Here is a 12674-nt window from a genome sequence, read left to right on the forward strand (position 1 = left end):
ACCCCCAAAAGAAGAAATACTTATCCCAGCCTAATGTAATCTCCCTGTCATCTCAGATGTCCAAGTGAGAACCGCCCTAAACAAAGCAAAAAACACAGCATCAATGGGACCTGACGGTATCCCGAGTTGCGTGTTATGTGAACTCCAAGAGGAGCTAAACCCACACATAAAAATGCTATTTAACCTTAGCCTTACTTCGGGATATGTACCTGAACACTGGCATACAGCAACAGTGGTCCCACTCCACAAGGGGGGGGGTGCCTCTACAGACCCTGGAAACTACCGCCCCATAAGCTTAACCAGCCTGGTCTGCAAAGCTATGGAAAGAATCATCATGAAACTCATAAACAGAGACATAGGGGACCTACAGACACTTGACCCCACCCAGTTCAGCTTTGTAAAGGGCAGATCCTGCCTTTTAAACCTGGTTGACTTTTTCGAAACAGTCACTAGAGCCATTGACGAGGGCAAAGCAGTCCATACAGCATACCTAGACTTGGCTAAGGCCTTCGACACAATACCCCACTCAGGCATCATAGATAAGCTCAACAGCTTAAATATAAACCCTTATGTTACTAGATGGGTTGCAAACTGGCTAAAGGACAGAACCCATAAAGTTAAAATCGCTGGAGCAATGTCAGACTCAAAGCCACTCACAAGTGGTGTCCCACAGGGATCTGTCCTGGGACTCCCTCTTGTTCGGCATTTATTTCTCAGATGTTAAAGCAAACACGGGAGGGCTGTGGCTGGCAAAGTTCGCAGATGACTGCAAACTAGGCGCCATAGTAGATACACCAGCAGACACACACATCCTACAAAAAGGCCTCACAGAAACGGACAACTGGTGCCGGAGTCACGGCCTTAAACTAAATGCCAAAAAATGTATAGTCTTCACCTTTGGGAAGAACAAAGTACCCACAAATTATCACATAGACAACAACCCACTGAGTACTGAAAAAGTAATCGGAGACCTAGGGACCCAAGTCAACAGCGACTTCTCATTTGATACCCACGTTGCCAAAGTGGTTAGAAAAACATTCTACCTTGCACACCTCATCATGAAGGGATTCACATCCAGATCCAAGGATGTCATTGTACCCCTATATTTCTCCCTCATCAGACCGATGATTGAGTACAATGCCCCATTTGGTATGTACCTCACCCGGCATTTGCAACAGCTGGAGAGACCACAAAAGTACCTCACCAAGAGGATCAAGGGTCTCCAACATATGTCTTATTCTGCCAGACTAAAGAAACTTCAGCTCTGTTCAGTATCATACCGCCTGCTCAGAGGTGATCTCTGCCTGACGTACAAGGCCATGTCCAATCAGGATCTGATGGACATGCTCCACCTCAAAAAATCCAAGTCCATCAGGACCACGAGAGCTAAAGACTTAAACCTCGGCACAAGTATGAATAGGGCATGCTGGAGGGATAGATTCATAACCCAGAGGCTTCCCATGCTTTGGAACAGGATCCCAGTTCGTATTAGGCAGAGCCCCTCACCGACTCTCTTCAAGAGAAATCTTGAGTGGATGGGAGATCGTAAGTTTACCCCAGGGGTCACATCTGTGTCACTGCTAGACAGGGGCACAGTAAACTAATTCTATTATATAAGGGGACCTTCATTGTGTCACTACTAGACACAGTATTCTTAATTTATTCTGAACATTTTTGTACCATTTCATTACAAATGCCCCAGGGCAGATAGCCTAGTACTATACTATGAAACTATAAACAGCCAGCTCAGGACTTTAAACCTGGCAGCAAGGCGGATAATGTAGTCGTACAAAACACACTTCTCAGCAAAACTGTAATGGATGTCATTTTGGAAGCCAGAAGGCCTAGTACTAAATCTTATGCTGTAAAATGGAAGAGATTCTGTGCTTGGAAGCAGGCACAAGGAACAGATACAGCTGTGCCAAATATTCCTCAGAGTTTACAATACTTTACTGAGATGCTGGACAAAGGCCTATCTTTCTCGTCTATTAAAATTCATGCCTCTGCCATCTCGGCTCATTACAATGCAGAGCCTCCAATCTTTTCTCATCCCTTATTAAAACAGTACCTCAGAGAAGCCAAAAATTTAATGCCTCCGAGGAGAGCACCAATGCCTGCATGGGACCTGTCTTGGAAAAACTCACCCTGCCTCCTTATGAGCCAGCTGCTACTGCTGATGTAAAGTTTTTTTCTTGGAAAACAGCTCTGCTCCTAGCAATAACTTCTGCAAGACGAGTTTCAGAGCAACAGGCACTCATGGCTGTGGAACCTTTTATAATTGTTTATCCGGACAGGGTCTCCCTGAGGACAAACCCAGCATTTATGTCTAAAGTGGTGTCCAGTGTGGCTCTTAATCAAACCATTCATCTGCCAACTTTTTATCCAAATCCACAGAACAAGGGGGAAAGAATTCTGCATTCTTTGGACGTAAACAGACAGCTTAGATTCTACTTGGACAGAACCAACGTTTTCAGAAAGACACAGCAATTACTTGTGCCATATGCTGCAGGATCACAAGGAAAGGCCATCTCAAAGCAGACTATTTCAAAGTGGATAAGCCACTGCATTCGTTTCTGCTACTTATACCATGGCAAACCAGTGCCTAAGGGCATTAGGCCACATTCCACCAGAGCTGCAGCCACTTCAGCCACCTTTTTCAGGGGAGTACCAACCAAGGACATTTTAGAGGCAGCTCCTTGGAGTTCAGTGCACACCTTTACAAAGCACTATCATCTGCCACTCTACTCTAAATCCAGGGCAGGATTTGCCACTGCAGTTCTGCAGGGTCTCATAGCCACTTCTAATGCTGTTTAGCTCCAGCCTCCCAACCATAGCTTTGGGAATCTACCCAAATGTAATGACTGCAACAGTGAAACACGAAGAACATAGTACAGTTGTGTACACTTCCCATAAAATGTAGATGTTCGAGTGTATTCACTGTTGCAGTCCAGGTTACCCACCCACCATCCCCTCTTTTCTTCTGATGGAACCTATATGGTGTATTTTTTATGTAAGTTTATATTGCTGCATGTAATTTTATATATAGATATAAATTGTGGCTACCCTTTCAGGGGGCACCTGACATCTGGGGCAAGAAAAACTAAAGAAAATGGCGTTGGCTACTTCTTTTATACCCCTGACGTCAGGGAAGGGCTGACGACAGCTGACGCAGGACCCAAGACTTTGGAATTCAGGCCGACTGAGGGCAACTTGCCAGCAGGATTACCCAAATGTAATGGCTGCAACAGTGAATACACTCGAACATCTACATTTATGGTAAGTGTACACAACTGTACTTTTTCTTTCCAAAACCAAAAAATAAGGGAGAAAAAATTCTTCACACTTTGGATGTCCACAGGCAACTCTGCTACATTGACAGAGCAAAACTTTTCAAAAATTCTAATCAGCTTTTTTATTCCTTATGAAATCAAAAAGGGTCAGGCAGTATTTTTCCACGGTTTCATTTTTCTGCTCATAACATGACAAATCGCTTCCAGACAAATTCTGGGCCCATGCTGAACGTGATCTGCCTACTTTTGTAGCTTTTTGGAAAGGGATGTACTCTAGAAATCTTTTAGAAGCAGCAATGTGCACACATTTACCAAGCACTAAAAGCTAAATTGTTTCTCTGGGACTTGAGCAGGCTTTGCTAAGACAGTTCTCCAGGGGCTGCTAGACTCCGACACTCTTCTGTCCTCCCTTTCTTCTCTATGCTCTCGTATTTGTCCTCTATAGCTTAGGCTATTGCAACAGTGATCTAATGCTGAACATAGAATAGTTATGTAAGTAAACTTTAGTTTAACAGTATATGTTTGAATCGGTCACTGTTGCAGTACAAACACCCTCCCTCTATCCACCTTCTGTTTATTGTTTTTTGTCTGCCAGATTTTTTTCTTAATTACTTGTTTTCCTAGCATATACATAGCTGGCAAAGCTCCAGCCTCCCTTGTTCTGAGAGAAGAAAGCTCTGAGATTTTGGTGCACTAACTATTGCCTTCCTTAAGCTCTACAGTATTTAGTGTGTGTGAAAGGTGTCGTAAAGCTTTGGAAGCTAGCCCAATCATCCAATCCTTTCAGAATACATTCAGTGTTGTGTACACTACTGAAACACTGAGCTGTTCGAATGTTTACTGATATGGTATTCCTCCTCTGCCCCCAGTTTTGGCACCAGTGGACATGCAGTTGGTGCTGGCCCATGTACCTCTTCCACTGATGTCATCAATTAATGTTTGTTGCGTGCCAATGCCCATTCTTTGGCACCAATCTTGTCTACACAGATAGCAACTGGAGCCAAGGGGGTCAGCATCAGGCCTCCAGTGTCATTGCCAACCAAGGTATCATTGGGAGCCATTGTTGCAGTTGATGCTTTCTGCATTCCTCCCCTTGGTACTGAAATTTTCTGTTGTAACTTTAGCTCCAGAGCTTTCAGAGTTGACAAGTGGTGTTAGTGTCACTTTGGCAATGCTGGTGATGACCCGTTTGGTGCTGGGAGTTTAGGCCCCAAATTCTTAAGTAGATAGGTAATCTAGAGGAGACCTGAAATAGGATCTTTGCAAGGACTTGTACATGCCCCATCGATTCCACCACTAGACAGTGCTGACATCGGATCCTTCAATTACTTGTCATTTATGTTCAAACAAGACAGATGTTCCTGTAGGGCAACATTGCTGAGATCTGGGGCACCTTCTTCTGATGACACTTCTAGTCTTCCTAGGAAGAGGTAGTGTAAGAGGAAGCACATAAACTCCCCTTCAGAGCCTCCTTTCCTATATACAGATATTGACAAAGGGAAGGTTTTACCAAATTGCACTCCTGAAGACGCTGCTTTTGGCAGAATCCTTGAGATGAGACAGAGGTGGTCCTAGCCCAAAGACCCCCCCCCTGCATAGACACAGATTTTGCAGGAGACCTACAAGTTCACCCCTGCCAACACCTGGATAATAACAATACCTGTCAAGGTAGTGGATATGGTATGTTGCAATTCCTGGAAAGAAACTGATGTGGTGGGACCTATACCCTTTAAACCTGATAGAGTGCTACATACCCCCCAAAGACAGCAGTGGAGCAAACGACCTGTTGATTCTGTAGTGGTGGCGGCCTCACTTGGATATACAGTTCTTTCGCTTAACTGCATGGTTTCTCTATTTCCAATAATGGCCAGGGACCATATTCACTCCTTTTTGAGGTAGTTAATCTGATTACCACATCCCATGTACCGTCAACTCTCTGGCCTTTGAAAAAATATAGATCCTACATTAGCATCTCTTGCCAGTGTTCTCATTTTTCTTGCAGACCTTTTCATGAAGGACACCAGTTGCTCCTCAATTAAGGTACACTTAAACATTTAATGTTTAGAATGCAGGCTTTTCCATGTCATCATTGGCTTCTCACAAGACATATGGCATGTTCGAAAGGGTTTTTTCATTCCACACCTCCTCTAGTTCAGCCTGCTCCCACTTCGGATATGAATTTTCTAAAGGGATTAATCAGCCCCCATTTGGGCTACTAAATTCTGCAGCCATAAAACTCTCTACCTGAAAAACTGTTTTGGAACTTTGTCTTATTTTTCAAAATATCCCCGCATTGTTTTTCATCCAGAGTCTCACACAAGAATAACAGACTCATTTGAACCAGTCTGTTAATTTGCCTAATTACTCAAATAAAGGAGAATATTAGTACATACATTGTATATATATATATATATATATATATATATTCATAGACCACTTTTGTTTATCTTCATCACACAAAGAAACTCAGAAAGATGATCAGCTGTTTATCCTTTTCACCAGTCAAAAAAGGTCACTCAAGAAAGGTCAGATGGTATGCAAGATTACCCTTTCCAAATTATTATCTGATTGCATAGCCCATGTGTTAATGCTTCTGCTGGGAAACCCTTGGGCCACCAGATTGAAAGTGCACTCTGTTAAAGTTAAGGGTACATCTAGTGCCTTTTTTTCTAACTTTCTCTTGGAAGACATCACAGCAGCTGCTACATGATCAGCTTTGTATACCTATGCTATACGTAAGTTAGTAGGAACTTGCACGGCTATTGATATGTCAGGATCTTAATAATCCTAGCTTTACATTCCCATAGAAGTTTTTGGTTCATATTTTTGTGTATGAATAACCCAGAGATGGGCAGAACAAGTATATGTTGGGAAACTTACTGAATCAGGAGTAATTTTACAGTTTACTATCCAGTTGTCCAAATTACTTTTGAATAGAGTAAGTACTTTGCAGAGAAGTACTTTGCATTATGTGGATTGGAAACTGTTCCATAGAAGTAGTGATCTCTGTGATGTATACCTATCCTTCCAACATCTACCGAAACGAAAGATGTATGCAAGTCTTGGATAGCCAAAAACCAAGAGAAAGGACTTGCACGAGTGTCCAAAAGAAGGTCAAAAACCAAACCCTTTAAGTAAGCACAAGCACTTTTATTCACAAACGCTAAGAAACAGAAAAATACGTTTTCGACATAAAATCCAAGTCTTCATCAGAAGTGAACCAACATCCTTCCAACATCTCCTGTTTATGTTGCAAAAGAGATTGAGGTTGCCTCTTTGTAGCATGTATAATAATGAGTAGATGGCCAAAGCTTTGAGCTAGTCTGCATATTTTTTTTTGGCTTGGGTCCTTTTTATTTTCTTAATGAGAAAATGATCCAGTTGCGATAAGTGCTTGGATATGTACATGCCAAAAAGGGCATTATATATTTAATGATCTGTCTAATGAGAACCAAGTAGGGTAGAATGGTGACACCCCCTGGACAACATACTTTTAGATATAAACTTTTGAGATGAAAAAGGACTTCCTTACATTAGTGGACATATGGTGATCAAAGGACAGTTCATTGTCTACTTAGGTTCACAGATCCCTGGCTATAAGATCAACTTTCAGTAGTCTGACAGTGTGATAATTTATGGGGAAATAATGAATTCTGAAGGGTACTGTTGTATGTTTCTTTTTCTAGTCTCTCTCTCTCTTTTTTTTTTTCAAACAAGGAACATCTTTATTAAATTATCATGTATGACATAGGCAATCTTACATTTATATAAATGAAAATAAACCATGCCGACAGTCTCCGTTCCAAACATTATATATTACAAACCATGCCTACACAACTTTAGTTGCAAACATTATACATCACATGTTAAGTTCTCAATCTCGCCTTCATTCTTGCTGGATGGGTTCGGAGCCGATCCTCGGCTTTGACTCGGCCACTTACTAAAGCTCAAGAGCTATTCCGGCTCAAGGCAACCCTATATCCCATGATGCTAGGCGATAACTCCCCAGATCGTTTGCCGCTTTCGAGGTGCGTATTTTTACCGGCTCTTGGTAAGTCTTGATATATATATATATATATATATATATATCTATATATATATATATATATATATATATATATATATATATATAGTCAGTCACCCTATATATATATATATATATATATATATATATATATATATATATATATATATATATATATAGTGTTCAGTCACCCCTTTTAGTTAATTTTTCACCCAGTTGTTTTTTCAATAGTTAGCAACTACCTTTAACTCTATTACTGTTTATACCTTCCCTTTTTATCCCTTATATCCCTCCCCCTCCACTCTTAGGTTAGGCCTTAAGCCTTCCCCTTTCCTAATTTTTCTTGGGGATCCTGTGGAGTGTTTGGGTGTGTCAGTATCCTAATTAATATTTTTATTGTTATTTTATTGTTTTTTGAGAGGTGTGTGTGTGTGTGTGTGTGTTTTCTCTTCCTTTTGTGATCCCTCGACACTGTTATGTCGAGGGAACCAAAGGAAACCAAGGTCTCAGGCTTTAAGAAGTGTGACTCGTGCTGTCAGAAAATGTCTGACAGACGGTCACACGTCTTGTGTTTACTGCCTGGGACCCCTGCACCTGCAGGACTCTTGTTCTGTATGTCATGCATTCAGTCCAAGAGTCCTGCAGGAGCGCAGGAACAAACTTGTACTGAGGGGCTTGTTAAAGCCCGAGGGCTCCCCGACTAAGTCAGCATCGGGGAGGCCTTCAAAACCAGCAAAACCGTCTGCTCCAAGTACTAAGCCTTCGGCTGCTGGCTCCTTGTCTGTGCCTAGATCGGCTCCGGCTGGAGCCGATCCCTTTGAGTCACAGGTTCCGGTCTCGGCACCACTCGGTGCCGATACCTCTGAGTCCATGCATTCACTGTCTGCTCCGGCTGGAGCTGACGTGTCCTCGGCTCCCTTGGCTCCATCTAAGAAGAGGTCAAGATCCCCTTCATTGGAGTCCATCCGTTCGGCTCCGAGATCTCCCCTGCTCTCGGAGCGGAGCCATCGGAGCCCATCTTCTCGGTCGTTCAGACTTTCAGATCACGACCTGAGAGAGTGGTAAGTAGGCTGTTAGTCTCAGGCATTGGCCCTGATGATCTGTAGCCCATCTCATCAGACAGTAGCTATTACGACTCCACCTAATTTTCCTCCTTCGACTCTCCCTCAGAGTTCGGAGCCGGAGCTCCTCGGAGCCGCGACTGTTGTGGTGTCAGAACCAATACCTCCCCCTTCGGCTCCTTCATCTTCCGCTCCGATCTCTTCCTTGATGCCTTCATTGGACGGATCCGGGCGCCTGATCTCTCTCGTCTGCTCCGAGGGGGCGAGTGGCATCGGACCATTGTCCGACCCCGTTCTCCCTCTCGGAGCATCGGCGCTGGTGAACTCAGCCTTGACATCGGCCTCGGAGCCTTCCCCGTCGGTGTGGCCTGGGGTTCCTACCTCTTCGGAGCAGGGGCCCTCTGGCCTTTCTGATAGGGGAGCCTTCGAGGTAATGAGGAGCATACTAGCCCTAGGGCATAGTCAACGGTCAGCTCCATCAGCTCCTCCCACTACAGTGCCTGCTGATGTCTCTTCCCACTCTCTTGCTCCCGGACCCAGAGATCCAACACCTCAGGTTTTCCCACTGGGAATTTCTTCCTCTTCCGAGGCTTCTCCTGACCTGTCAGCGGAGCCTCCGCATAAGAGGACATGTAAGAGGAAGCATGTGGACTCCCCTGAGTCCATTACATCTGACACCGACTTGGATGGGTCGGAGGGATCCCCAAAGTCCCCCTCTGAGGATGTCTCTTTCTCAGACATCCTAGAAATCCTAAAGCAGAGGGGGAACTGGTCTTCCCTTAATCCTTCCGAGGACGAGTCGGTGTACCTGGAGGCGTTTGGTTCTCGACCCTCCACCTCCTGGGTGTCTCCGCCTTTCGACCCCCTTATGGAAGTAGTAGCTTGGAAGGCATGGTCGGCCCCGGATTCGGTGGAACCCACCCCTCAGAGGCCATCTAAATTCATCACAGCACCAGTTGACAAGCAATTCCTAACTAAAGGTGTACCGGCTGATGCCATGGTGGTGGCTGCAGCCACCAAGAAGGAACTAGCTGATCCTTCAGTACCTATCCATCCTCCTAATAAGGATTCTAGGACCATGGATAGGTACGGTAAGCGGATGTTTTCTTCAGCGACCTTTGCCATGTGGTCGCTGAATTACTTGTGTCACTTCACCCGCCTTCAGAGAGATATTCTCAAATAGTTGGGAGAAGTCTTACAGGATCCATCTGCTGCTGGGTCCCAGGATAAAATAAACTCACAGCTTGGAACCCTGAACTCGATTGTTAACTCCTCCATGCGTCTAATTTCATATGCAGCCGATGGAGCGAGTAGGGCCGCAGGCACAGGAGTGGCCTTAAGGCGTCACGCCTGGATGCGGCTGTGTAATTTCGCGGACCCTTTCAAGGTGTCCTTCGCAAATTCCCCTTTTGATGGTTCGGCTTTTTTCGGACCTCAAATGAAAGACACCTTGACCAGATGCGAACAAGATGGCAAGACTCTTTCTGCCGTAGGAGTCTGTTTCTCCACCCCTTCAAGACCATACCCTAAGGGTCAGAAGGGTGGGAAAATGTGATTCCGCAAATCTCAAGGAGTCACGCCTGATCAAGAGGTCAGTTTACCCCCAGAGGCAGAGGGGGTAACAACAGATGCCGCCCTGGGGCAGAGGGGGTCCGCAGAACCAGGGTAGCAGGGAGCGCCTCTCTGACAAACCCTTCCAGCATCCCTGAGATGTTGCCTGATTGTCCACCTTCGGAGGCAGTCTGAGGAAGATTGTCGCTGTACCCAATAGCCTGGCTTTCCCTTACTCAAGACAAAATGGGTACAGTCGATCATATCCGAGGGTTACAAAATTCCCTTTATCCAAACCCCAATTCAGCAAAAGGGAACCCTTCCAGACGTTCCACCCGGTCTAAGGGAACTATCAGTATCAGAAATATCAAAACTGCTAGCAAAAAGAGCCATCCAGCCAGTCCCAGCAGACCAACTAGGATCCGGAATCTACTCAAGGTTTTTTTTGGTACCGAAAAAGACGGGACTGGAGACCAATGTTAGATCTCAGCAAACTAAACAAGTTTGTAAAGAGAACAAGATTCCGGATGGTCACGCTACAGTCCATTCTATCCTTTCTGGGCAAGGACAATTGGATGTGCTCCGTGGACCTTCAGGATGCATACTATCACATCAAAATTCACAGGCGCTCCAGAAGGTTTGTCCGCTTTCGGCTGGGGGCCAGTCACTACCAGTTCAGAGCCCTGCCCTTTGGTCTCACTACAGCCCCCAGAGTGTTCACCAAATATATGGCAGCAGTTACGGCTCACCTGAGATGGCAAGGATGCCAGGTGTTTCCATATCTAGACGACTGGCTCCTCACTGCCACCACCAGGCATCAACTTCTCCAAGCCAGAGCTTACACCATTCACATTTGCAGAGGGCTAGGAATCTCTATAAATTTTGAAAAGTCTGCCTTGTCGCCTTGTCAGTCTATTACCTTTATAGGCGCCAACTTGAACACCGTACAACTTTCAATAAAGTTAACAGATCAAAGGGTCTTAGATATTCAAAACCATGTCCATGTTCTTCTTCAGAGCGACAAAATTCAGGCCAGGTATGTCCTGAAAGTATTGGGTCTTATGGCGGCCGCCATAACACTTCTTCCCCTTGCACGTTTTTACATGCGTCTTCTACAGTGGATGCTTTTCGCCCAATGGTCTTTTCAGCAACTCCCCATGCACCACAAGATCATAACTCCAACTTGCAAAAGTCATCTGTCCTGGTGGATATTGTTCCCTCAAGTCCATCAAGGCAGACCCTTTGTTCCTCCTCCCCCAGTCACCATGGTGACATCGGACGCCTCCCTGATCGGGTGGGGGGGGGGGTATTTTCAGGGCAGGATGTTCCATGGCACTTGGCAACCTTTCAAACGCCAACTGCACATAAATGTCCTAGAGATGAAAGCAGTGCTTTTAATGTTGCAGCCCCTCCACAACTCTTCCCCTAGGAACTATTGCAATCCAAACGGACAATATGTCCGTAGTGTGGTATATCAACAAGCAAGGCGGAACCAAGTCCTATCCCCTGTGTCGAGAGGCACTTAGACTTTGGCAATGGGCAATCTTCTCTCAGCGGTTTCTGATAGCAACTCATATCCCCGGGAAGTCCAACATCATAGCGGACAGGTTGAGCAGAGCTATACTCATGCCACACGAGTGGTCTCTCAAACAATCTGTGGCGGAAGAGATTTTTCAGAAGTGGGGCCTTCCTTGCTGCGATCTTTTTGCTACACCCCAAAACAGCAAATGCCCCGACTTCTTCACCCTCTTCCCCCTTCCAGGCCATCCCCTCAGAGACGCTGTAGTCCAAGATTGGCCTCAGGGACTTCTCTATGCCTTTCCACCCTTTCCTCTAATCCCACAAGTAATTCAGAAAGCAACCGCCTTGAGAGCCAAGTTGATTCTCATTGCCCCTTTTTGGCCTCGACAGATATGGTTTCCGTTCCTACATCATTATCTTTTGGTACAGCCTTGGCATCTGGACCTAGCTCCAGATCTGTTGACCCATCAGTCGGGGCAGCTGCACCAATCCCTACATTCTCTCAACCTCACTGCTTGGTTGCTCCACTTCCGTCCTTAGCCAGGCTTCCTATGATTTCTAATCCCGTCCGGGATATCATAGTAGCTTCCCTTAAATCTTTCACCAGAAGGATTTACACTAGTAAATGGAAACGTTTCTCCTTCTGGGCAAAGGCAAGGAATATAGATCCCTTTACTGCCCCAATTCATTCGGTCTTAGACTTCCTAGCCGAAATTTTTCATTCAGGGTCTTCTGCCTCTACAGTAAAGGTTCAGTTGGCAGCCATATCAAATTTTCATACAGGCTTATCGGACCACAACATCATGTCCAATAAGATTTGCAAAGCTTTCCTTAAAGGTGTATATTTACTTAAGCCTCCGATCAAAGACCCTCCACCTCAGTGGGATCTTAATTTAGTCTTAACATCCTTGATTCTTCCCCCCTTTGAACCTGTGGTCTCCTGTTCATTGAAATTTCTTTCCTGGAAGACACTCATCCTAGTCGCCATTACTTCTGCTAGGAGAGTATCTGAGCTTCACGCCCTCTGCATTCGTCCTCCCTACTTAATCTTCCATAAAGACAGAGTTTCTCTAAGGACTAATCCATCCTTTTTACCCAAGGTGGCTTCGCAGACAAATTTAAATCAATCAATTGAGCTCCCAGTTTTTTTCCCAAACTATACTAACAGAGCGGAGCAAAAGCTACATTATCTAGATGTTCACCACCAGCTCCGATACTATTTGGATA

The 12674-nt window shown here is 45.0% G+C and overlaps 1 protein-coding gene across 1 annotated transcript in view; it reads left to right on the top strand.

Annotated features, from left to right (window-relative positions):
- SERPINI1 (serpin family I member 1) overlaps positions 1-12674 on the top strand; it is a 645085-nt gene that overhangs the window by 364153 nt on the left and 268258 nt on the right. The gene's annotated exons all lie outside the window — the stretch shown is intronic.

Source organism: Protopterus annectens, chromosome 4.part1 (assembly GCF_019279795.1).
Source record: "Protopterus annectens isolate FY-2018-M chromosome 4.part1, PAN1.0, whole genome shotgun sequence".
NCBI lineage: Eukaryota > Metazoa > Chordata > Ceratodontiformes > Protopteridae > Protopterus > Protopterus annectens.